This window comes from Loxodonta africana, chromosome 18 (genome assembly GCF_030014295.1).
Source record: "Loxodonta africana isolate mLoxAfr1 chromosome 18, mLoxAfr1.hap2, whole genome shotgun sequence".
In the NCBI taxonomy this organism is placed as follows: Eukaryota; Metazoa; Chordata; class Mammalia; order Proboscidea; family Elephantidae; genus Loxodonta; species Loxodonta africana.
The window spans coordinates 14,058,001-14,083,907 of NC_087359.1; positions in this window are offsets into that span (position 1 = coordinate 14,058,001).

Here is a 25,907-nt window from a genome sequence, read left to right on the forward strand (position 1 = left end):
AGGCCTTAGGGGCAGCTCCTTCCTTGTCTCTCCCAGCTTCTGGTGGTCCCAAGCGTTTCTTGGCTTGCGGCCGCATCACTCCGTCTCTGCCTCCATGTTCACGTGGCCTCCTCTGTGTCCATCTCTCTGTGTATCTCTTACAAACTCATCCATCATTGGATGTCAGGCCCTCTCTAAATTCAGGATGATCTCAGTTCAAGCTTCTTAACTTAATTACATCTTGCAAAGGCTCTTTTCCCAAATAAATTCATGTTCACAGGCAGAGGTGGATTACCCAATAGGCAAGGTAAGCACTGCACTTACCTTGCTTACCAGGAGGTCTGTAGTAAACAGTTTTGCATTTTTTTACCACGTCAAAGACTCTGCTTCTAGATCTGACTGTCATCTCTGTCTCTCTCCCAACCCCACAGCACCTTCCTACAGAATCAAAGCCTCTTTTCAAATTTACAGTCCCACCCAGGGACAGATGACCCAGTGTCTTAGTTATCTAGTACTGCTATAATAGAAATACCACAAATGGATGGATTTAACAAAGAGAAATTTATTTCCTCACAGTAAAGTAGGCTAAAAGTCCAAATTCGGGGTGTCAGCTCCAGTGGAAGGCTTTCTCTCTCTGTCGGCCTTCTCTTCAATCTTCCCCCAGACTAGAAGCTTCTCCATGCAGGGACCCTGGGTCCAAAGGACACGCTCTGCTCCTGGCACTGCTCTCTTGGTGGTACGAGGTCCCCCGTCTCTCTGCTCGCTTCTCTCTTATATCTCAAGAGATTGCCTTAAGACACAATCCAATCTTGTAGACTGAGTCCTGCCTCACTGACACAACTGCTGCCCATCCTCCTTCAAGAACATCAAAGAGGCAGGATTTACAACACATAGGAAAATCACACAATACCGGGAGTCATGGCCCAGCCAAATTGATACACACATTTTCTGGAGGACATAATTCAATCCATGACACCCAGTAAGCAACGTAAGCACAGGCTTACTTGTGCTTGCTTACTAATCTGTAGCACACTATTTCTTTGATGTGTGAAACCCATGTGAAATTGTTCGTTACAGATTAGTAAGTAAGCATGAGTAAGCCTGTGCTTACCTAGCTTACTGGGTAATCCTCCCCTGCCACAGGTTCCAGGGGATAAAACTGAGTCATATCTTTTGGGTACCACCAGTCAACCCTGCATGTAATGCATTCACCCAGCAAATTTTCTCTGGTGTCTACTGGGTGCCAGGCACCATTCTAGGCCCTGGGGATTCTGGCAACAAGGGTGAGGTCCTGGGTCTCATGGAGCTTAGGTTCCAGCAGGGCGGATGTGGCAGGAGTCGGCCCCTTTGGGCTGCCTTCCAGGTGACTCTCACCTGCACCCCTATCTTAGCCTGAGTTCTCTAGGGGAGCAAAACCAGCGAAGCATGTATATATAATATATACCGAGAGATTTATTTTAAGGAAGTGGATCATGAAGTTGTAGAGCCTGGCAAGTCCCAAATCTGCAGGTCAGGTGTGAGGCTGGAGGCTTCTCTTGACTCATGTGGTTACCAGGGCTGACCAACCCCAAATTGGCAGGTCAAACGGCAGGCTGCTGGCTCACGTCCCAAGTACCGGAGGTCAGAAAATGAGGAGTCAGATGCCGGACTGAGAGAGAGAAAGCTTTGCCAGAACGTCCATATGTATTGGATGTAGACCACACCCCAAGGGAAACTCCCCTTTCAACTGATAGGCTGTTCACATCAGATCGAAAAATGGAGGATGATTACATAATATCTGCCAGAGCACTGAGAATCATGGTCTGGCCAAGTTGACACATGACATTGACCATCACATCCCCGTAGGAAGCAGGAGGGCAGAGATCACAGAGTCTGGCAGCCCCCTGCCTCCTTGCCAAGCCGCTGCTCACAGCTGCTGCAGCCGAGTAGCAAAGGCCTCTCCTGCCCAACCCCAGGCCCAGCCAGGACAGATGAGAACTTGGCCAGGCAAAGAAGTCGTCCACATTGGCACAAAGTTCACATGCCTGCCAAGGTTCAGAGCAAACAACATAAATTTAAAGTGCTATGCAATTTCCAAAGTACCTATAAAATACCAACATTCTCTCAGATTGCTCCTTAGAAGTGCTGGCCACCTTTCAAAGCGCTGGGAGAGAGAACTAGAAAAGAAAGAAGTCCGCCCTTGCTGCCTTCTCACTCCAGCCTGCATGTTCCAGAGCTATAAGCTTTTCTCCAAAGCCAGGCTGGGTCACAGCGAGGGGAAGCTGGCAGCAGGGCCCGGCCAGGGACAGCCGCAGCATCCATTTGGTCAGAGAGCAAGGTGCTGCTAGAATATCTCCTTAGCCCTGGACGTGTCACCCTGCCTGAGCTGAAGGCTGCTGGGCCAAGCGGAATCCATGTAGAGGACCCAAGGGCAAGTTTGGGGGTGCAGGGGTTGCTGCCTACCTGTGTAAATCATCAGCCCAGCCACTGTGCTCCAACGGCTCTGCAGCCAGGCCACCAAAAATGAGGAGAAGCCACCAGAGCTGGTGCTTCGTGGCTGAGGATCAAGAAGGAGTATCCCCTGTCTGGACTGCCCCCACACTCATGGCCAAAGGCATAGGCTTGGTTGCCGTCCAATGGGAAAGACTGGTTTTATTGTACGGATCTCAGCCTGGCTGCCTTGCCCATGTAGGGACAGAGGCCCAGCCCTGCTCGGGAGCGGGGGCAGACCTGCAGCTCTTCTTCCGCCCCTACCGCTGTCCCCAAGGGGACTCTACCCTGCCTGAGATTGCCTGCACCCTCTGCCTCTCTGCCCTCCTCCTCACTGGAACGGAGCCAGGATTGAGGGTCCTCCCCTCTGAACAGGCGATGGGTCCGACCTGATTTAGGACCCTAATCGGTTTGCCCTGGGTGATTCATTGAGATCTTCCCGTCGATTTCTTCCTCGAGGAGAGTGGCAAGGTGGAATTCACAGGGCTGGAGTGCTCTGTAGCAGGAACCGAGGTGCAGAGCCACATCCCCTCAGTGGGGACGTCTGGGTGCAGGGTCAGCCCTGACTCGGTGGATGGGCCCAAGCCAGCCTAGCTTCCCTCCCCGTCCCAGCTTCCTGCCTGAAGCCCTGCTCCTCTCCAGGGCTCCCTGTCCAGGTCACGGGTCAGGCCTTACCGGCCTTGGACCTGGGGTGCCTCTGTCTTGGGCTGGTGCTTGGAGTGGCCACCTTTCAGGCTTTCCCTGGCTGTTGTTTGACCACTTAATGCTTACAAAGCTGAGACCCACGATAGGCCATTCCAAAGCAGTTATTCAGTTTAAAATACTAAAGGAATTTCAAAGTAACTCAAAGTGTTTCGGTGCTATGGAAAGAAAAACCAGTTGCCAGAGTAGATTTCAACTCACGGCGATCCCATGTGTGTCAGAGTAGAGCTATGCTCCCCAGGGTTTTCTTTTTCTTTTTTTAATTTATTGTGTTTTAGGTGAAAGTTTACAGTGCAAATTAGTTTCTCCTTCAAAAATTCTCATTCTCATTCAAAAAACAAATTGTTCCGTGACATTGGCTGCAATCCCCACAGTGCCTCAGCACTCTCCCCTTTTCCCTTTCCACCCCAGTTCCCTGTGTCCATTCGTCCACATTTCCTGTCCCTTCCTGCCTTCTTGTCTTTGCTTTTGGGCAGGTGTTGCCCATTTGGTCTCCTATACTTGATTAAACTAAGAGGCACGTTCCTCACGTGTGTCGCTGCTTGTTTGATAGGCCTATCTAATCTTTGGCTGAAAGGTGAACCTCAGGAGTGGCTCCAGTTTTCAGTTAGCAGAGTGTCCGGGGGCCATAGTCTCAGGGGTTCTTCCGGTCTCTGTCAGACCAGTAAGTCTGGTCTTTTTGTGAATTTGAATTTGGTCTATATTTTTCTCCCCCTCTGTCTGGAGCCCTCTAGTGTGATCCCTGTCAAAGTGGTAGGTGGTAGTAGCTGGGCACCGTCTAGTTTTGGGTTCAGGCTGGTGGGGGCTGTGGTTCATGTGGCCCATTAGTCCTTTGGACTAATATTTTCCTTATGTCTTTGGTTTTCTTCCTTCTCCTTTGCTCCCAACAGGATGGGACCAATAGATGTATTTTAGATGTCCATTCAAAAGCTTTTAAGACCCCAGACGCTACTCACCATTTTCTTTATGAACTATATTATGCCAATTGACCTAGATATCCCCCAAGACCATGATCCCCAGCCCTCAGCCCCAGTAACTCAGTCCCTCAAGGGTTTAATTGTGTCTAACAAGCCTTTATGGCTTTGCCTTGGTCAAGTTGTGCTGACTTCCTCTATATTATGTGTTGTCTTTCCTTTCACAAAAGTTAACACTTACCTATTATCTATTTATTGATTTCCCTTCCCCAACCCTTCCCTCCATCATAACCATCAAAGAATGTTTTTCTCTGTGTGTAAACTTTTTCTTGGGATTTTATAATAGTGGTCTCATGTAATATTTGTCCTTTTGTGATTGACTTATTTCACTCAGCATAATGCCCTCCAGATTCATCCATGTTGTGAGATGTTTCACGGGTTCATCATTATTCTTTACGTTTTATAATATTCCATTGTGTATATGTACCATAATTTGTTTATCCATTCATCTGTTGATGGGCACTTAGGTTGTTTCCATCCTTTTGCTATATGAATAATACTGCAGTGAACATGGGTGTGCATATGTCTATTCATATGACGTCTTTTCTTTTTTTCTCTAAGGTATATTCCTAGGAGTGGGCTTTTTGGATCATATGGTATTTCTATTTCTAGCTTTTTAAGGAGGCGCCATATTGTTTTCCATAGTGCATAAGAGTTCCACCAGCAGTGCATAAGAGTTCCAGTCTCCCTGACACCTCTTCAATGTTTGTTATTTTCTGTTTTTTTGATTAGTGCCAGCAACGATGGGGTGAGACAGTATCTCACATTGTAGTTTTGATTCACATTTCTCTAATGGCTAATGATCACAAGCATTTCCTCATGTGTCTGTCAGCTGCCTGAATGTCTTCTCTGGTGAAGTATCTATTCATGTTCTTTGCCCACTTTTTGGTTGGATTATTTGTCTTTTTGTTGTTGAGATGTTGAGGTATTCTACAGATTTTAGAGTTTAGGCCTTTGTTGGATATGTGGTAGCAAAAAAATTTTTCCAAGTCTGTAGGTTCTCTTTTTACTCTTGGTGAAATCTTTTGAAAGCATAACGGTTTAATTTTTAGGAGCTCCCGGTTACCTAATTTATCTTCTGGCGTTGTGCATTGTTAGTTATGGTTTGTATTGTATTTATGCCATGTATTAGGGCCCCTAGTGTTGTCCCTATTTTTTCTCACATGATCTTTATTGTTTTAGATTTTCTATTTAGATCTTTGATCTATTTGGAGTTAGTTTTTTAGTATGGTGTGAGGTATGGGTCCTTTTTCATTTTTTTTTTTACAAATGGACATCCAATTTTGCCAGCACCATTTACTACAAAGACTACGCTTTTGCCATTTGATGGACTTTGATCCTTTGTCAAAGATCAACTGGCCATAGGTGGATGGATTTATGTCTGGTTCTCGATTCTATTCCGTTGGTCTATGTGTAGCATTATCAGGCTGTTTTGAGTAGCGTGGCTGTATAGTAGGTTCTGAGATCAGGCAGTGTGAGGCCTCCTACTTTGTTCTTTTTCTTTAATAATGCTTTGCTTATTCAAGGCCTCTTTCCTTTCCATATAAAATTGGTGATTAATTTTTCCATCTTCTTAAAGAATGCGGTTGGTATTTGGATCAGGATTGCATTATATCTCTAGATTGCTTTGGGTAGAATTGACATTTTCTCAATGCTGAGTCTTCCTATCCATGCGCATGGTATGTTTTTCCATTTATGCAGGTCTCTTTTGGTTTCTTGCAGTAGTGTTTGTAGTTTTCTTTGTGTAGGTCTTTTACATCCCTGGTTAGATTTATTTCTATCTTTTTAGGGGCTATTATTTTTTTTATAAGTGGTACTGTTTTCCTGATTTCCTTTTCAAAGTTCCCTTTGTTGACGTATAGGAATCCAACTGATTTTTGTATGTTGATCTCGTATCCTGCTACTTCGCCGAATCTTTCTGTTAGTTCCAGTAGTTTTCTTGTCGAATCTTCGGGATTGTCAATGTATAGTTTCATATCATCTGTGAATAGGGATAGTTCTACTTCTTCCTTTCCAATTTGGATACACTTTATTTTGTTTTCTTGCCATATTGCTGTAGCTAGGACTTCTGTTGTTGTTGTTGTTGTTAGGTGCCATTGAGTTGGTTCCAACTCAGAGCGACTCTATGCCCAACAGAAGGAAACACTGCCCCGTCCTGTGCCATCCTCACAATTGTTGCTATGCTTGAGCCCATTGTTGCAGCCACTGTGTCAATCCATTTCGTTGACGGTCTTTCTATTTTTTGCTGACCCTCTGTTTTACCAAGCATGATGTCCTTCTTCTCCAGGGACTGATTCCTAATAATATGTTCAAAGTATGTGAGATGTAGTCTCGCCATCCTTGCTTCTAAGAAGCATTCTGGCTGCACTTCCTCCAAGACAGACTTGTTCATTTTTTTGGCAGTCCCTGGTATAGTCAATATTCTTCGCCAACACCACAGTTCAAAGTTGTCAATTCTTCTTTGATCTTCCTCATTCATTGTCTAGCTTCCACATGCATAGGAGGCCACTGAAAATGCCATGGCTTGAATCAGGCGCACCTTAGTCCTCAAGGTGACATCTTTGCTTTTCAACACTTTAAAGAGGTTTTTTGTAGCAGATTTACCTGGTGCAATGCGTCTTTTGATTTCTTGACGGCTGCTTCCATGGCTGTTGATTGTGGATCCAACTAAAATGAAATCCTTGACAACCTCAGTCTTTTCTCCGTTTATCATGATGATGCTTATTGGTCCAGTTGTGATAATTTGTGTTTTCTTTATGTTGAGGTGCAATCCGTACTGAAGGCTGTGGTCTTTGATCTTCATCAGTAAGTGCTTCAAGTTCCCTTCACTTTCAGCAAGCAAGGTTGTGTTACCTGCATAACGAAGGTTGTTAATGAGTCTTCCTCCAATCCTGATGCCCCATTCTTCACATAGTCCAGCTTCTTGGCTTATTTGCTCAGCATATGGATTGAACAGGTATGGTGAAAGGATACAACCCTGACACACACCTTTCCTGACTTTAAACCATGTGGTATCCCCTTGTTCTGTTCCAATGACTGCCTCTTGATCCATGAACAGATTCCTCACGAGCACAATTAAGTGTTCCAGAATTTCCATTCTCTGCAATGTTATCCATAATTTGTTATGATCCACGTAGTCGAATGCCTTAGCATAGTCAGTAAAACACTGGTAAACATCTTTCTGGTATTCTCTGCTTTCAGCCAGGATCCATCTGACATCAGCAATGACCTCCCTGCTTCCAAATCCTCTCCTAAATCTGGCTTGAATTTCTGGTAGTTCCCTGTCGTATACTGCTGCAGCCACTTTTGAATGATCTTCAGCAAAATTTTGCTTGCAAGTGATATTAATGATATTGTTCAATAATTTCTGCATTCTGTTGGATCACTTTTCTTGGGAATAGGCATAAATATGGATCTCTGTCAGTTGGTATTCTGTCAATTCCCAGAGCCTTGTTTTTTGCCAGTGCCTTCAGTGCAGCTTGGACTTCTTCCTTCAGTACCATTGGTTCCCGATGGTGTGTTACCTCCTGAAATGAGTGAACGTCGACCAATTCTTTTTGTTAGAGTAAATCTGTATATTCCTTCCATCTTCTTTTGGTGCTTCCTGCGTCGTTTAATATTTTCCCCGTAGAATCCTTCAGTATTGCAACTTGAGGCTTGAAATTTTTCTTCAGTTCTTTCAGGTTGAGAAATGCAGAGTGTGTTCTTCCCTTTTGGTTTTCTATTTCCAGGTCTTTGCACATGTTATCATAATACTTTACTTTGTCTTCTCAAGCCACCCTTTGAAATCTTCTGTTCAGCTCTTTTATTTCATCATTTTTTCCTTTGGCTTTAGGTACTATATGTTCAAGAGCAAGTTTCAGAGTCTCTTCTGACATCCATTTTGGTCTTTTCTTTCCTGTCTTTTTAATGACCTCTTGCTTTCTTCATGTGTGATGTCCTTGATGTCATTCCACAACTCGCCTGGTGATCAGTCATTAATGTTCAATGTGTCAAATCTATTCTTGAGATGGTCTCTAAGTTCAGGTGGGATATACTCAAGGTTGTACTTTGGCTCTCGCGGACGTGTTCTAATTTTCTTCAGTTTAAACTTGAACTTGCATATGAGTAATTGATGGTCTGATGTGCATTTGGCCCCTGGCCTTGTTCTTATTGACGATATTGAGTTTTTCCATCGTCTCTTTCCACAGATGTAGTCGATTCGATTTCTGTATGTTCCATCTGGTGAGATCCATGTGTATAGTCGGCGTTTATGTTGGTGAAAAAAGGTATTTGCAATGAAGAAGTCGTTGGTCTTGCAAAATTCTATCATGCGATCCCCAGCATTGTTTCTATCACCAAGACCATATTTTCCAACCACTGATCCTCCTTCTTTGTTTCCAACTTTTGCATTCCAGTCACCAGTAATCATCAGTGCATCTTAATTGCATGTTCGATCAATTTCAGACTGCAGAAGTTGGTAAAAACTTCAGTTTCTTCATCTTTGGCCTTAGTGGTTGGTGCGTAAATTTGAATAATAGTCGTATTAACTGGTCTTCCTTGTAGGCATATGGATATTATCCTATCACTGACAGTGTCGTACTTCAGAATAGATCTTGAAATATTCTTTTTGACAATGAATACAACACCATTCCGCTTCAAGTTGTCATTCCCCACATAGTAGACCATACGATTGTCTGATTCAAAATGACCAATACCAGTTCATTTCAGCTTACTAATGCCTAGGATATCGATCTTTATGTGTTCCATTTCGTTTTTGGTGATTTCCAATTCTCTAACATTTCTATCACAATGTTAAATAGGAGAAGTGATAAAGGACATCCTTGTCTTGTTCCTGTTCTCCAGGGAATGCTTTGAGCCTCTCTTCATCGAGAGTGATGTTGGCCATTGGTTTTGTATAAACCAAACTTTTTTTTTTTTTTTATGTTGAGGAATTTCCCTTCTATTCCTATTTTATTTAGTTTTTATCAGGAATGGATGTTGGACTTTATCAAATGCTTTTCTGCATCAATTGAGATGATCGTGTGATTCTTTTGTCCTATTTATGTGGTGGATTACATTGATTGATTTTCTAATGTTGAACCATTCTTGCATACCTGGTATGAATCCCAGTTGGTGGTGGTGTATTATTTTTTTTTATATGATGCTGAATTCTATTGGCTAGAATTTTGTTGAGAATTTTTGCATCTATTTTCATGAGAGATATTGGTCTATAATTTTCTTTTCTTCCTTTTTTTTTTTTTTTTTTTTTGCGGTCCTTTGCCTGGCTTTGGCATCAGGGTTTGCTGGCTTCATAGAATGAATTTGGGAGTATTCCTTCCTTTTGTATGCTCTGAAACAGTTCGAGTAGTACTGACATAAGCTGTTCTCCAAATGTTTGGTAGAATTCTCTGATGAAGCTGTCCGGGCCAGGACTCTTTTTTGTTGGGATTTTTTTTTTTTTTTTTTTTTTAACTCCTTTAGTCTCTTCTCTTGTCAGTTTAGGTAGGTAGTGTGTTTCTAGAAATTTGTCCATTTCCTTTTTGGCGAACAATTTTTCATAGTATTCTGTTATGTTACTTTTTATTTCAGTTGAGTCTGTTCTAATATCCCCCATCTCATTTCTTATGTGTGTTATTTGCTTCCTCTCCTGTTTTTCTTCTGTCATTTTGGCCAGCGGTTTGTCAATTTTGTTGATCTTTTCAAAGAACCAACTTTTGATCTTGTTGATTCCTTCCATTGTTCTTCTGTTCTCTATTTCATTTATTTCTGCTCTAATCTTTATTGTTTCCTTTATTCTGGTGCCTCTGGGCTTCTTTTGCTGTTCTCTTTCTCTTCATTTGAGTTGTAGGGCTAACGTTTTGACTTTGGCCCATTCTTCTTTTTTGATTTGTGCATTTATTGCTATAAATAGACCTCTGAACACTGCTTTTGCTGTATCCCAAAGGCTTGTTGTGTTGTGTTTTCATTCTCATTTGATTCTAGGAATTTTTTGAGTCCCTCTGATTCCTTCTATTACCCAGTTGTTTTTAAGCAAGGTGTTATTCAGATTTCATGTAATTGATTTTTTTCCTTGGTCTTCCTGTTATTGATTTCTAATTTTATGGTGTTGTGATCAGAGAGAATGGTTTGTATTATTTCAATGTTTGGGTTTTATTGAGGGTTGCTTTGGGGAGCCCTGGTGGCGCAGTGGTTAAGAGCTCAACTGCTAACCAAAAGATCGGCAGTTCAAATCTACCAGCCACTTCTTGGAAACTCTACAGGGCAGTTCTACTGTGTCCTATAGGGTCACTATGAGTTGGAATTACTCAATGGCAATTTTGTGTGTGTGTGTGTATGGCTTTTGTGTGTGTGTGTGTGGTCTAAAAAGTGGTCTATTCTAGAGAATGTTTCATGTGCATTGGAAAAGAATGTATACTTTGCAGCTGTTGGATAGAGTGTTCTATATATGTCTATGAGGTCAAGTTGATTGATTTTAGCCTTTAGATATTGTGTACCTTTGTGGAGTTTCTTTCTAGATGTTCTGTCCTTTACTGATAGTAGTGTGTTAAGTTCTCTTACTGTTATCGTGGAACTGTCTATTTCTCTTTCCAGTGCCGTTAGAGTTTGTTTTATGTATTTTGGAGCCGTGTCATTGGGTGCATAGATATTTATTAAGGTTATGTCTTCTTGGTGGATTGTCCCTTTAATCATTATATAACCTTCCTTGCCTTTTTTTTTTGTTGATTTTTCCTTAAAGCTGCTTTATCTGAGGTTAGTATTTCCACGTCTGCTCTTTTTGGGCTCTTTTTGGATTACTGTTAACTTGATATATTTTTTCCATCCTTTGATTTTTAATGTAGTTATGTCTTTGTGTCTAAGGTGTGTCTCTTGCAGACTGCATATCGTTAGGTTTTTTTTTTTTTTAATCCATTCTGCCACTTTCTGTCTTTATGGATGCATTTAAGCCATTTACATTCAGTGTGATTATCAATAGGTATGAGTTTATTCCTGACATATTGTTGTGCTTCTTTTTTTTTTTTTCCTGTGGTGCTGATGTTTTCTTTGTTCCTCTTACTTCCCTATGCTGAGTTCCTTGTGTTTATAGATTTTCTTTTCTTTTCTTTCATTATTATAGGTTTTCTGTTTACTGAGTCTCTATGTTCTTTTTTAATTCTGCTTGGTAGGTTTGTAAACTTTCTTCCTGGTTACCTTGAAATTGAACCAGTCTTTCATTAAACTTGATATCACCTTGACTTCCTCTCCATTTGAAAGTTCTGTACCTACAGTGTTTATTCCCTCTTTTATTGTTTTGACATTGTCCTCATTTATAGATTGACATCTCTGTTTCCCTGTTTCAAGTCTTTTAGCTTTGTTTTGTTTTTGAGAGTTCTTTACCTAGGTTGGTATCTGGCTAATGCATCCTGTGGCTTAGACTCCAGTTGTTGTCTGACGTTGTTGGTTCTTGAACCAGAGGGCTCCCTTTAATATCACTTTTAAGTTTGATTAGGTTTTTACAAATTCTCTTACTTTCTGTTTAAATGGAAATGTCCTATATTTGAGAAAGAATTTTTCAGGATATATTATTCTTGGTTGGCAGTGTATTTCTTTCAAGGTTTTATGTATGCTGTCCTATTGCCTTCTTGCCTGCATAGTTTCTGCAGAGTGAACAGAGCTTAGTCATATTGTTTCCCTTTTGTAAGTGACTTTTTGTTTTTCTTGGGCTGCTTTCAGGATTCTTTCTTTGTCTTTGGTTTTGGAAAGTGTTATTATGACATGTCTTGGTGACTTTCTTTTGGGGCCTATCCTATATAAAGTTCATTGAGCTTCTTGGGTGGTCACCTTTTCATCTTTCATGATATTTGGGAAGTTTTCTGCCAGCAAATTTTCAACAGTCTTCTCTGTTTTCCGTTTTCTCCTGCTGTTCTAGAACTCTGATCATTTGCAAATTTTGCTCTTGACTGTGTCCCACATAGTTCTTAGATTTTCTTCATCCTTTTCTCTGATTTTTCCTCAGGGTGGTATAAATGGATTTGTCTTCAACCTCACTGTTTCTATTGAGTTGGACATTTCTGAAATTTTGCTGTTTGTCTTTTGAATTTCTAGTTGCTGTTTTTATATGATTTCTTGACATTTTGTTCTTGTATTATTTCCCTGAATTCTTCTATTGCTTTGTCTGAGTTTCCCTTGATTTTGGCTATGTTATCCTTGGCTTTGTCTGTGTTTTCCATTATTTTGTCTATTTTTTTCCTTGGTTTTGTCTGTGTTTTCCTTGATCTCTTTACTAATCTCTTGGAGAGCCCTAAATATTAGTCCTTTGAATTCCATTTCAGGTAGTTCCACTGCCTTTTCTTCTTCCAGAAGGTCATCTGATTCTTTATTTTGATCACTAGTTACAGCCACCTTGTCCTGCTTTTTTACATGTTTTAGTATTGTCTACTGTCTCCAAGGCATTAAGGCATTATTTTCTTTACTGATTGTATGTTCATTTATCTCATCCTGCTTTTTTGTTTTGTTTTGTTTTGATATGTCCAGGTGGACAGGCCAGGCATGCCTTGCTGCTTGCTCATCTGTGGGCATGATAGCTCTCACCACCTTGTCTGGGCAGGCAGGGCACCAGCAGGCAGGATGAGCCCACTCTGATGCACACTGGCTTGGCGAGGTGGCTGAGGGAGGGCTGAGCGAGCCCTGTCTGCCTCCTGATGTTGGTCCAGTGGTATGGGAGTGTTCACTGCTCCTCACCAGATAGGCAGGGGTGTGGTTACCAGGTTCTCTGTCTCCTGTTGGGAGCTCCATGAAGTTGCCTTCCTGTACTCCCTGTCTGGGGTCCTTGCTGGCTGTGTTCCATAATGGCAACACCATGCCCTGTTAGTTGGCAGGTTACCTCCACTCAGTATCTCTCCTTGTTCTCTGGTTTCCTTTAGTTTCTTCTTCCATTAGGTGTTTCATCTAGTTCTTTATCCCTTCATTTGATGCTCAGGGTTCCAGGATTGACGTTTGTATCTGTTTTACTTAGTTTTTCAGGTGTTTGCTAGAGAGGGTCAGCATGGTGCATCTGTCTACAGCGTCCCCCTCCATAGGGTTTTCAATGGCTGGTTTTTCAGAAGTAGATCACCAAGCCGTTCTTCTGAGGTGCCCCTGGATGGACTCAAACCTCCAAGCATTTATTTAACAGTGAGTGTGTTAACCATTTACAACACCCAGGGATCTCTTGAATACAGTGAAGGGCCCCGGAATTCCTGGCAATACTGTGTGAACACTGCAGGCATCCTCATGCCTCTCTCTTCCCCAAACCCCAGTAAAACAAACCAACAAGTCCCTAGGGCAGCCCTGGGCAACCTGCAGACCCCCACCCTTTCCACTGCAGCTGCTACCAAGAATGGCCAAGACCCTGGTTGGGGAGAGGACCTGCCTTGGGGCAAGAAGGAGGGAAGCCACTTTGGAGGTCTCTCTGATGGGCAGGGGAAGCCTGGGGGTGTGCACACCTTCATACTCCCACTAGCACTGCCCTGCCCTGTCACTCCAGGTCCCTGTAAATGGAAACAGTTGTCCCAGCTTCACATTAAGGCTACAGCGGGGATCAATGGGGAACAGAATATAATAGGTGGCTGCTACCCACCTGCTTCCCGTTGTTAACAACCTTCGATATGCAGATGACACAACCTTGCTTTCCAAAAATGAAGACGACTTGAGGCATTTACTGGTGGAGGTCAAAGACTACAGCCTTTGGGATGAATTACACTTGAGCATGAAGAGAACAAAAATCCTCACAACTGGACCAATAAACAACGCCCTGATAAATGGAGAAGAAATTGAAGTTGTCAATTATTTCATTCTACTTGGATCAACTATCAACATCCATGAAACCAGCAGTCAAGAAATCAAACAATGTATTGCATTGGACAAATCTGCTGCAAAAGACCTCTCTAAAGTTTTAGAAAGCAAAGATGTCACTTTGATGACCAAGGTGCGCCTGACCCGAACCGTGGTCTTTTCAGTCATCTCATAGGCATGCAAAAGTTGGATAATGAAAAAGGAAGACAAGAATTGATACCTTCCAACTGCAGTGTTGGTGAAGAATATTGAATATACTGTGGACTGCCGAAAGAACAAACAAATCAGTCTTAGAAGAAATACAACCAGAGTGCTCCGTAAAAATGAGGATGGCATGACTTCTGCTTGATTATTTTGGATACATCATCAAGAAAGAACAATCGTAAGAAAAGGACATCACGGTTAGTAAAGTAGAGGGTCAGTGAAAATGAGGCAAACCCTCAATGAGATGGGTTGACATAGTAGCCACAACAATGACGTCAAACATGCTGTTGATCATGAATATGGCCCAGGACCAGGCAACATTTTGTTCTGTTACACATAAGGTGGCCCTGACTCCAAGGCAGCTAACGACAGCCCACCTGCTGTGCAGAGCATCGAGGCCCCTTCAGCTCCTACCCAAACTGTGGTCCCTACTCCAGCGGCACCCAAGACTCCTGGATCACACCTCTGAGAAATGCAGGGTCTTAGCCCCCTCCACCTGACCTGCAGAGTTGGAATCCGCATTTTAGAAGGATTCCCAGGAGAAGGGTATGCACACACGTTGTGTCTTATGAAGTACAGCCCTGGAGAAGTCTCTGAAATCTGAAAACAGAGCACCTCTGCCCATATCCTCTGGCTTCCAGGCCCTTCCCCATGTTACTTTCCGCTCTTTATGATGCCCTTTGCAGAGAAAACCAGGTCTTGGGAAAGGGGAAAAGAGAGGGAGGGAGGGAGGGAGGAAGGAAGGAAAAGGGAGGGAGGGAGAGAGAGAGGGAAGAAGGTAGGAGAGAAGGAGAGAGAAAAATAGAAAGAAAGAAGAATTATTTCCATGGGAACTCACACCTCCTCCTTCATTTACTCAAAAATATTGTCTGTTCTGTGCCAGGCCCTGTCTGGCTCTAGAAACACTCAGAGTCCACGTTAGTAGACAAAACAGATAAAACTCTATCATGGTGCTTATGTCCTAATGGGGGAGATGAACAGTCAATAAAGCTGAAATTTAAGTAAGTTGTAGTGGGCTTCAGGAGTCCCTGGGTGGTACAAATGGTTAACACACTCGGCTGCTAACTGTAAAGTTGGAGGTTCAAGTCCACCCAGAGGCACCTCGGAGGAGAGTCCTGGTGATCTGCTTCCAGAAATCACCTACTGAAAACCTCGTGGAGCACAGTTCTCCTCTTACACATGTGGCGTCTCCATGAATCTGAGTCGACTCGGTGGCAACAGATTAGCGGGCTTCCAGGAACTGGGTGCTATGGAGTGGGGATGGGAGGTGCTGGGCTGGAGGGTGAAGGTTGAGATTTTAGTCCAGGTGAGAAAAGGTATTTGAACAAAGGCCTAAGGGAAATGAAGGATTGAGCTTGGAGGCCAGCAGGAGAGAGGATGGAGCAAGTTCAAAGGCCCTGTGGTGGGGTGTACCAGGCAGGTTCCAGGGCCAGCAAGGCAGCTCGGTGAAGCTAAGCTACTTGCTCAGGGCTGTGCAGCTCCACGTGGCAGAGCCTGGGTTTGAGCCTTTTTTTCTGGTTCCTGCTCTGAGGCTCTGTCCAGGGACTTCACCAGAGAGCCGGCTCCCTCTGCTCTCAGGCCCTGGTCGACTTTTCCCAGTGACTCCCACCCCCACACAGGGTGTGGCAGGGATGGAAGTGGGTGATGGGTCCATATCCCCAAGAGCTGAGGGCATGGATACCCACCTCCCAGCTCTCCACTCCTCCTGCACTGGCCACCTGGACGGTTGGCCGCTTCCTCCCACTTCTGAGCTCCTTGGAGCTGGAGCCATTGGCCAAAGCTCTGTGGGCTGGCCCCCACAGGGACCAGCTCAGAAGGTTCTTGCTCCTTCCCACAGCCTTGGCCCCTTGGGCCATCTGCCCTGTTGACCCTTGGCCTGGTTTTGGGCACCTGTGTATGCGGAGAGACCTAGTGGCCACAAGAGGGGCCTGGAGGGCTGGACTGATGTTGGAGGAGTGTCGAGCAGGTTACTAACAAGCACCAATCAGCAGTGCACACAGTTGTCGGGGGTCAGAAAGGCTGGTCTCCCAGAGGCAGCCTGGGCTGGGCAGCTGCAGCTGACACTGGGCTCCGTGACTGAGCCCTGTCCCTGCTCCTCCTGGGCCCCAGGGAGCTCAGGACCACCCCGTCAGCCTAGGTGTTCAGCAAGGGGTCCTAACATGTCCCTGGAAGAAGGCAGCCCCCCTGAAGCTCCTCCTAGGTCACCACAGAGGACCCTCCCAGCTCGCACAGCAGCCCCTCCCCTTGCCCCCCAAAAGCATCCTTCCACTTCTTCTCCCTCACACATTGCTCCCCGATGAGGCTGACTGGCAGCTGTGTGCACCCATTCTGGGTGACGACCCCTCTGTGGTCCCTCTGCCCCTGCAGGCCCCTGTTCCCTTAGCCTCCATGTCCGGGCAGCTACCCTCGTACCTGGCCATGGGCACCCCAGAGTCCATCTTCCCTGCCCAGGCTGCGGGGCCTGCCGGAGGGTGGGCTCCCCTCTGATCAACACCACCCCACCCTCCCTTGCACCCCCTCCAGCCCTTGGGGTTGGGTCCCAGCATGCCAGGTGGATCCTCTGGACAGCAGGTCAGTGTTTCAGGGAGGAGAAAAGTACGACTTCAGAAAAACAGCACTTGGCACACACTGCCACCCGACTCTTGCTCACAGACCGTTCAGCTTCATGTGCAGAATTTAGAAGGGAACGAGAAATCCGACATTCTGGGTTCGAGCAATGGCTTGGAGCTAGAATGGCAAATGACGGTTGACTCTGCAGACCAGCTGCGGCCACTTGGGAGCCACTTGCTCCGGCCCAGGGCAGGGAGGATGGCGGTCTGTGGGCTGCCCTCACTGGGACAGTGTCTGGAAATACGGTATTGAGCAGCAGCTCCTTCCACCCTGGGCCACAGGCAAGTCCTAAGACTGGAGACAAAGCCCAGAGCCCCCCTCTGCAACCAGCAGACCAGTCAAGAGCAGGAGGAGGGGGCTGGACGTGAGCTTTCCTGATGGGGTTAGTCACCATGTGCTCCTCCATAGCTATGGAAGCTGTACCCTCATCTCCCAAAGGGTCTGCCCATCTCTTGAGCCCAGTACAACAGAGGAAAACTTTGCTGTGTTCCCCATCCCACCCTCCTTGGTCACAAGACTCTACAGCTCCGTTGAATCTGCCCAGGGGTCTGACCCTACAGCATCATTAGTGCTCCTGTCCCCAGTCCAGCGTGGGAAAAATTGTGTTCCCATTTAGGCCGTGACACCAGTGAGCCAAGGCTGTCCAAGCACACTCCTGGTTCTCAGTGGATGCTGCAGCATGTTGGCAGCGACCGTCTGGTGGTCTGTAGCCATGCACCTGGCTGTTATGAGTGAATGGAGGCTGCATCCTCTCCTCTAGCGTCGAACTGTGGGACAGAGTTGGGAGTGGGACAAGAGGCTCAGGCACAATCCGCTCCAGGCACTTCCTCATTGTGTCTGGGGCTGTGAGTGGAGGCTGCTCCCTAGGGCTTTGACTTTGCTCCAGGTGCAGGGTGCCCTGCACCCCGTCAGCAATGAGGGCTGGATTTGTTTGTCTGAGTTTGCATGGGGACTCAGAAACAAATCAAAAGTAGGTTCTTCTACAATGTAAACATGCTTAGTGACCAAGGGCTATTTCTGAAAATTTGAAGAAGTTTAAGTTTGGGATGGACGTGTGTTTGGGAATTGGCATCTTTGGCCAATAAGACGAGAGAGGGAGACAGAGAGAGACAGAGATGAGAGGGAGAGAGAGAAAAAGAAGGGTTTGGGACTCCCCCAAGACAAGAAGCTGTAAAAATGTGCCATTGCAGCTTTTCTTTGCCCAAACAAAGGCAAAGGACAAAGAGGAGACCCCGGATGTCCTTTCCTGACTCGGTTGGCTCTGTGCTCTTCAGCAGCTCCCTGGTAGGTGGTTAATTTCAGGGGTCTGCTAATTATGCAGGCAGCTCAGTTCCTGCCAGGTTCTTGGCAGCGTGGTAGCTAGCCCCTCCAGCAGCTGCAGCTTGGAGCCTCTTGCTGGTCCCAGGTTTGTGTGCTAGGGAGCCACTGGAACACCCAGACCCTTAGGGATTTCACTTGCCAAGCCTTTAAAGCGTGAACTGAAAACCATCCTTAAGGACAGCTCGTCCCTGCAAGGTTTCTCTGGAACTGCAGGTTCCTCCGAGACTCAGCTTTGAGGGGAAGCTGCATGGAGCCCCACTGGCTGAAGGGACTCACAGTCCCTGGAGGCCCTGGGACAGTCATTTGTGGGTGTCAGTGTAAGCGTATGCAGCTGCGTTCGGATCCCCCATGATTCCCCCACCCCTCACAGTGGGAGGATGCAGGTTAACCCTCCCTCCCGCTGGAGGTGTGGCGCTGGGGCTGCGGGATGAGTCAGTCCCCGTATTCCTCCCAGCCTGGTTGAGAACATTGTCTTTCTCTTTCTTAGAATCAGGGGGAGATGACACAGTGCCTTCCACCCAAACACTTTCTCCTTCCCACAGCGATGGCTCTGCGATTTACATTAAGGCCCATAATGGGTCAGAGTAAATGGAGCCGGTTTGCAATTAGTTTTCAAAGTACTTATCTCATTAAAGTAAATGAATTATTGATTTAGTGACACTCATGCTTTTAGTGAGTGGCGTGGTGCCATCCTCGCCCTGTTCTTGGCTCTTGGAGCCGGTGGCTGGGATGAGCAAACTTGCTTTGTGTAGGGTTTTTTTTCTTTTTAATTTTAATATTTCCTTCTTGTTATTTAGGTTTGTAATTAAAGTGGACTCACAGGAGGAACGAAGGGTCGGTTTATGGGAATCGAGGCCCCAGAGACAGGCTTGCTCGCTCCCACAGAAAAGAGCGGAGCTGAGAGGGAGCGACCCGCCTGTCGACCTCAACTGTTAGCAAAGGTTGAGGGGGTGGGAGTGGGGACAGATCCTAGGGGGCTGGGGAGGGGCTATAATGGCCAGGGAGGCCCCTCCATCTGCCCCGTGGGTGTTCATGGCATTGGGAAATTCCTGGAGGGCTGAGACGGGGAGCTTGCAGGGTGGTGGGGCTCAGCCTCCAGAGGAGGCCCTGGGTGGGCAGTCTAGAAGCCCCTGCAAAGCGGAAGATGAAAGTCTTGGGGTTGGATTAGACTCCGCCCAACCCCAGCAGCCCCCAAGTTCACTGGGCTGCTTGGAGGACCTCCAACCCAGGCCACTCTGGGGAGGGGGCTGCAGGGTGGGGAGAGGAAGAGAAACCAGGGCGCTCGCTGCCCAAGAGCCGTGGGCGCTGGCCGCCAGGGAGGGGCACCAGTGGCTGAGCCAAGTGCTGGCTGGTGAACGCGCTGCCGTGCCCACTCAGGAGCTGACTCGGCGTCTTCCTAGCCTTCCCGGGGAGATGGGATGGCCAGGAAGATGGAGCGCCCCATTACAGCTGCTTGCTCACGCTGGTATGGCGTCCAGCTTCCTCTAGTTCTCACCGCGGTTCCACTGAGCTCTGCCTTGCCCCTGGGTACAGGGAAAGACAGGCTCCAGAGGAATGCAGACTGGGGGTGGTGGGTGGGGGGAGGGCGACCCTACCCTCCAAGGTCACTGTCTTTGGTTAGCGGAAAGCGTCCACATGTCACTCAGTGGTGTCACCAGTGCCTAGCCTCTTGTCTGGGTGGGCTGTGGCACAATCACCCCGAGACTCTTTCTCTCAGCTGCTCACTCTGTGTTCCTTCTCTCCCTCCCCTACCCAGCATACACTCACCCCCGGCTGCCCATTTCCTGTCCTGGGACACCACTAGGACCAGGCTGGCTGGGAAGGACAGGGACTTGAGTTGGGACCTGTCAGAAAAGTCCTGGCAAGAGGCCACTTTTCAGAGGGACCAACTAAGGAGGGAAAGGTCAGGCAGATACTCTCTGGGTCAGGGTGATCAGCAGGCGCACTGCTCCCTCAGGGAAGGCAGCATGCCCTCTGCCCTGGCTGGCGGCCTCCGCCCAGAGCAGGAGCTCAGGGCCCTGCCTGGAGCTCATGTGCTCCCCCTGCCCCCCCCCAACACCTGTCAGCTGCAACCTCAATCACCTCCCCAGGGAGTCTGGGTTGGGGAGAGATCCAGGGTGGCCATTCCCTTGGCAATGCAGCCTGGAAGCATTCAAGGATGGCTCTTGGCCCCAGCTACCAGTGACCTGCCCATACGAGGGACCCTGCAGGAACAGCTGGTCCATCTGTGCCCACAGCCTGGCTGACACCAGTAGGGTTCACAGATGGCCCCTGGTGGTCAAGACAAGCAGCGGCTCCCTGAGAGTTAGCCCTGGTCACACACTGCCATTCTAGGGGCTCAGCTTTGAAAGCTCATTCTCTATACTGGGACACTGTGATGGGTCTTGGTACTTGGAGACCCAGGGGTCCCCTTCAGCCCATGTCCTCAGTGCAGGAGTTGAGTGGGTGGGCTGCAAGGCTGGGCCCATGTCCAGGCGAGGGGACAGGGCATGGGGCCTGGGAATGAAAGACACGCTCCTGGAAGCCAGGACATTGAAGTACTTTCTGGAAAGTTCCCCTCATACTCACTGAGCTTAAAAAAAAGAAAAAAATTTGCTGTCGAGTCGACCCCAATGCCTGGTGACCCCATGTGTGTCAGAGTAGAACTCTGCTCCACAGGGTTTTTCTTGTTTTGTTTTTATTTTTTAATTTTATTGTGGTGAAGATACACTCGCCAAACTCTACACCATCTCGACGATTTCTACGTGTATAATTCAGCGACGGTGATGACATCTCCACCTTGTGCCACCTTTCTGTCCTTTTCCAGATCATTCCACCACCATTAACATATACTCAGCATCCCTAAGCAAAACCTCTCCCTTTTTCCCTCCTTCTCCCCACTAGTTGCTGTTGTTAGGTGGTTCCCATTCACAGCAACCCTGCGTACAACAGAACGAAACACTGTCCGGTCCTGCGCCATCCTCACAACTGTTGCCATGTTTGAGTCCGTTGTTGCAGCCACTGTGTCAGTCCATCTCGTTGAGGGTCTTCCTCTTTTTCATTGACCCTCTACTTTACCAAACATGATGTCCTTCTCCAGGGGCTGGTCCCCCCTGACAACATGTCCAAAATACGTGAGATGATATCTCACCGTCCTTGCTTCTAAGGAGCATTCTGGCTGTACTTCTTCCAAGACAGACTTGTTCATTCTTTTGGCAATCCACAGCATATTCAGTATTCTTCACCAGCGCCATAATTCACATGTGTCGCCCCTGGTAACCACTAGTAATCTCCGGTTTCTATCTATTTGCTTATTTCATATACACAGGACCATACACTATTTGTCCTCTTGTGACCGACTGACTTCTTTCACTCAGCATGGTGTCTTCAGACTCATCCCTGTTGTGGCATGCACCAAGACTTCGTTTTTGTTTATGTCTGAGTTGTATTCCATTGAGTATGTGGACCACATTGTGTTTATCCATCATCTGTTGGTGGACATTTCCATTGTTTCCACCTTTTGGCTATTGTGAAAAGTACTGCAGTGAACATTGGTATATAAATTTCTGTTTGCATTCCTGCCTTCATTTCTTCTGGGTATATATACCTAGGATTGGGATTGCTGGGTCATATTCCATAGGGTTTTCAATGGCTGATTTTTAGAAGCAGATTGTCAGGCGTTTCTTCCGAGGCACCTCTGAGTGGTTTCAAACCTACAACCTTTCGTTTAGCAGCTAAGCCTACTAGCCGTTTGCACCACCCAGGGACTTCCATTGAACCTCAACACCTGGCAAATGTTTCCTGAGAGCTACTGTGTCCCGGGTTTGAGGGGTGGGATGGGGAGCCTGCCTCCTTCCTCCCCAGTGCACAGCTGTGGGCCCAGGGCTGGGGCATTGGGTGACTGCCTTGGAAAGACCAATGACTCAGAAGAAGTCCTGTTACTGAGAAGGCTCCTTCCTGTGCCTGTTCTCAGCAGGCTGCACGGGAAAGGGGAGAGAGCTTGGGCTGGGGAAGCTGACCTGGATCATCGTCACGCTCTGATGACTGTGTGACCTCAGGCAGGCCACGTAACCTCTCTGAGCCCCAATGATCATAATCCCCCTGTAACACAGTTGGGAGAATTAAAGATGAACTGTGCACACGCATTGGAGAGCCATCACGTAGTAGGTGCTCAGCGAATGGCGGCTGTGAGCCTCCCACTGCTGTGCCGTTGTCTCAAGGACCAACCCGCAGCTGAGGACAGTGGTGGCTCCTTGGTAGGAGCCTCGCCTTCCATGCGGGAGGCTGGGTTCCATTCCCAGCCAGTGCACCTCAGGTGAGCACAGCCACCACCTGTGAGTCAGTGGAGGTTTGCATGTTGCTGTGATGCTGAACGAAAGGAGCCCTGGTGCCACAGTGGTTAAGTGCCTGGCTGCTAACCGAAAGATCAGCGGTTAGACCCATCAGCCACTCCTCGGGAGAAGGATGTGGCAGTCCTCTTCCGTAAAGATTAAACCTTATTGCCGTTGAGTCGATTCTGACTCATAGCAACCCTATAGGACAGAGCAGAACTGCCCCAAAGGACTTCCAAGGCTGTAATCTTTATGGAAGCAGACTGCCATATCTTTCTCCTGAGGAGCGGCTGGTAGGTTCAAAACGCTGATCTTCAGTCAGCAGCCAAGCTCTTAACCACTTCGCCATCAGTGTTCCTAAGTATAAAATACACACTGAATTTTGAAGACTCGGTGTTAAAAAAAAAAAAAGCAAAATATCTCTACCGTGCTTATATTGATTAAATGTGGAAGTGAAAATATTTGGAGTCTATTGGTTAAACGGAAACCCTGGTGGTGTAGTGGTTAAGTGCTACGGCTGCTAACCAAAGGGTCGACAGATCAAATCCTTCGGGGGCTCCTTGGAAACTCTATGGGGCAGTTCTACTCTGTCCTATAGGGTCACTGAGTCAGAATCGACTTGACGGCACTGGGTTTGGTTTTTGGTTTTGATTGGTTAAATAGTGCAGTGCTTAAAAGTTTAGCTGCTAACCAAAAAGTCAGCAGATGAAATCCACCAGCTGCTCCTTGGAAATTCCATGAGGTAGTACCATAAGGTCACTATGAGTCGGAATTAACTCGAAGGCAACGGATTTAAGACAGACTAGGAAGAAAGGCCTGTTGATCTACTTCTGAAAATCAGCCAATGAAAACCCTGTAGACCACAACCATCTGATTCCCAGCTGGTCATGGGGATGGCGCAGGACGGGGCAGCATTTTATTCCCTTGTGCATGAGGTAACCCAACTCTCCAGCAGCTGACAACAACCCCCCACCCCACGCACCCCCCAGCTGAGGGCATGGCTGGTCTCTGACAAAGCATTTTCCTAGGAACTACGAAGGCCTGTGCCTTGAAAAACCAACATGCCTTCCTTTTCCCAGCCTCCTCTCTACCCAGAAACGCCTGCCAGCACAGCAGCTCAGAGCTGACGCTAACTGGTTCAAACAAAGCTTTTAAAATATATATCTTTCTTTGTGATAAAAAAAAATAAAAAAATTCATTTAATTAAAAATGTTGACATTGTGGCTGGACATCCCACCAGAGATAGTGGCTATAAATTAAACAGTAAATCTTTAATGGGCCATAAAGAAATACTTGTTCCTGCGTATGTGCAGACTGGCTACGGATAGAGTAAGAGATTTTTCAGCTTGGTGGAGGAGGAGGTGGATTTCTTTAATCTCAGCTGGATAATCTTGTTAAATGAATGGAATTAAAAATTAAATTGGGCCGAGTCCTGCTCCCAGCTTTGTGTCTGGGGTTGTGTGTTGGGGGTCCATTTAAGGGAAAAAAGAGTTGGTGTAATCCGGTTTTAACCCCTCTTTGGGGAACATGAGCTGAGTTTGCCAGGAGACGAGGATGTCTCCCTCTAAGGCAAGTCTGGAGTCCCTGCGTGGTACAAACAGTTAATGCACTCAGCTGCTAACAGAAAGGTTGGAGGTTCAAGTCCACCCGGAGAAGAAAGGCCTGGTGATGTGCTTCTGAAAAATAGCCATCGAAAACCCCATGGAGCACAGTTGTGCTCTGACACACACGGGGTCACCATGAGTCAGGGTCACCATGAGTCGGGGTCGCCATGAGTCGGGGCCAACTCAATGGTCACTGGTTAGTTGGTAAGAGTTTGTGACGTGGCGAGAAGCATTGGTCCTTTCAGGCAGGGAAGGGAATGATCCAGAAGTATGAGCAAGTCTACGTGGGGGAACTTCAAGACACTCTTCCTGATCTGAAGGTAGCCCCGTGATGGCGGAGCTGAGGGCAGGCAGTGTTGAGAAAGTGGGTCGAGGTGGGCTGAGTGGCCTCAGGCACCAGATTCAAGTCTGAGCCTCCCAGGTGTACGAGGGGGTCAGATTTATGACGAAGCAGATCCATGTGGAGGAGAGGTGAGGTTAGACTGGGCACTGGAGGGTCTCGGGTCCAGGGTGAATCCTGAGGCCACATAGTTCTGGGGAGCAATGCAGAGGCCTGAGCCAAGTAGATTGTGAGTAACGATGAGTGGACAGGTGTATAAGGTGTTGGGGGAGAACGGACAGGCCCCAGTGGCGTGGCTTGGGTAGGGCGCCAGGGGTGAGGGAAAGGGAAGTGTGTCCAGAGCTTCCAAGTTTAGGCCATTGACTGAAATAGGATGTGGGGGGCCGAGCAGGTTTACCAGGAAGGGACCAAACCTGTTGAGTCCGCATGGCCCTGGTGTAGGTGACCGGATGGCCAAGTCCAGGAGGTAGGTGAAGACACTGGTCTCGAGACCTGGGTGTAGGAGTTACTGAGGGTGGACATGGCTAGAGCCCAAGAGCAGAGATCATCTGGGTATGGCGAGGAAGAAGGGGGGGTGCAAGTGGGAGGGAGCCCAGAGTGGCTGGCCAAAGGGCTGAGCCAGCAGCCTGGGAGGTGCAGAGCCCGGGATGGAGTGGTGGCTGTCTCAGGAAATACTTTCACCTGTTACTTCAACGCTGATGGAGTGTTTTTATAAGTCAGGTGTTCTGAGATCAAGGCAGGGTGGGAGACCCTCACCCCCAATGCCCCTATCTGCAGAAGGAGACGCACATCCAGCATTCACCCACCACGGAGGCCGGCTGGACACTTGTGCCCACAGCCTCTTGATCGGCATATTCACCTGCCCTCCTTAGGGACTCCTGTAACCAAAGCTATTTTTGTTAAAACTATTGAGAGACCTGACCATTTGCTTTGACCTCAGAAACGGAAGCATAATCACGTTCACAATTTATCACGTGCTCCATCTTAGCAAAGACTTTCGGTGTGAACAGAACCCCAGGAAGACAGCCGCCATCTATCGTTAAATAAACCCAACTGTCCATACAGGCACAATCTGCAAATTAGCTGCTTGTCAATGCAAGTTATTTGCAGGCAGACATGTGCTGGGCCATGGGCGTGATAAAAGCCTGCGCTCCCTTCTTCCTTCGGAGACTGTTTCCAAGAGAGGGCTCTGAAATTGGTGAAGCGAGCAGAGATGTGTTAATCCCAAAAGGTAATTGCTGAGCAGTAATAGCCTTTTTGAGGCAGCTCAGGTGGCAGTGAAATGGGCCCAGCCAGCAGCCTCTAAGCTGCACCAAGAGCTAGCTCTGTGTCTGGGGAAGCACCTGGTACCACCACTTAAAACTACCCCCCATGAGCCAAAACCCTTCAAGAGAGGAGGCAGCAGGTGCAGTGAGGAAGGTGAGGCCAAAGGGCTGGAGCCAAGAGGGCCCAGGATGAGGCTGAACCAAGACTGAACAGGAAGATGGTTAAAAAGTGGCTCCCTAACCTTGTCTACCCACCATCTGTCTGTCAGTGTGTCCTACCCTGGGAGCTCATATGTTGCTGTGATGCTGGAAGCTATGCCACCAGTATTTCAAATACC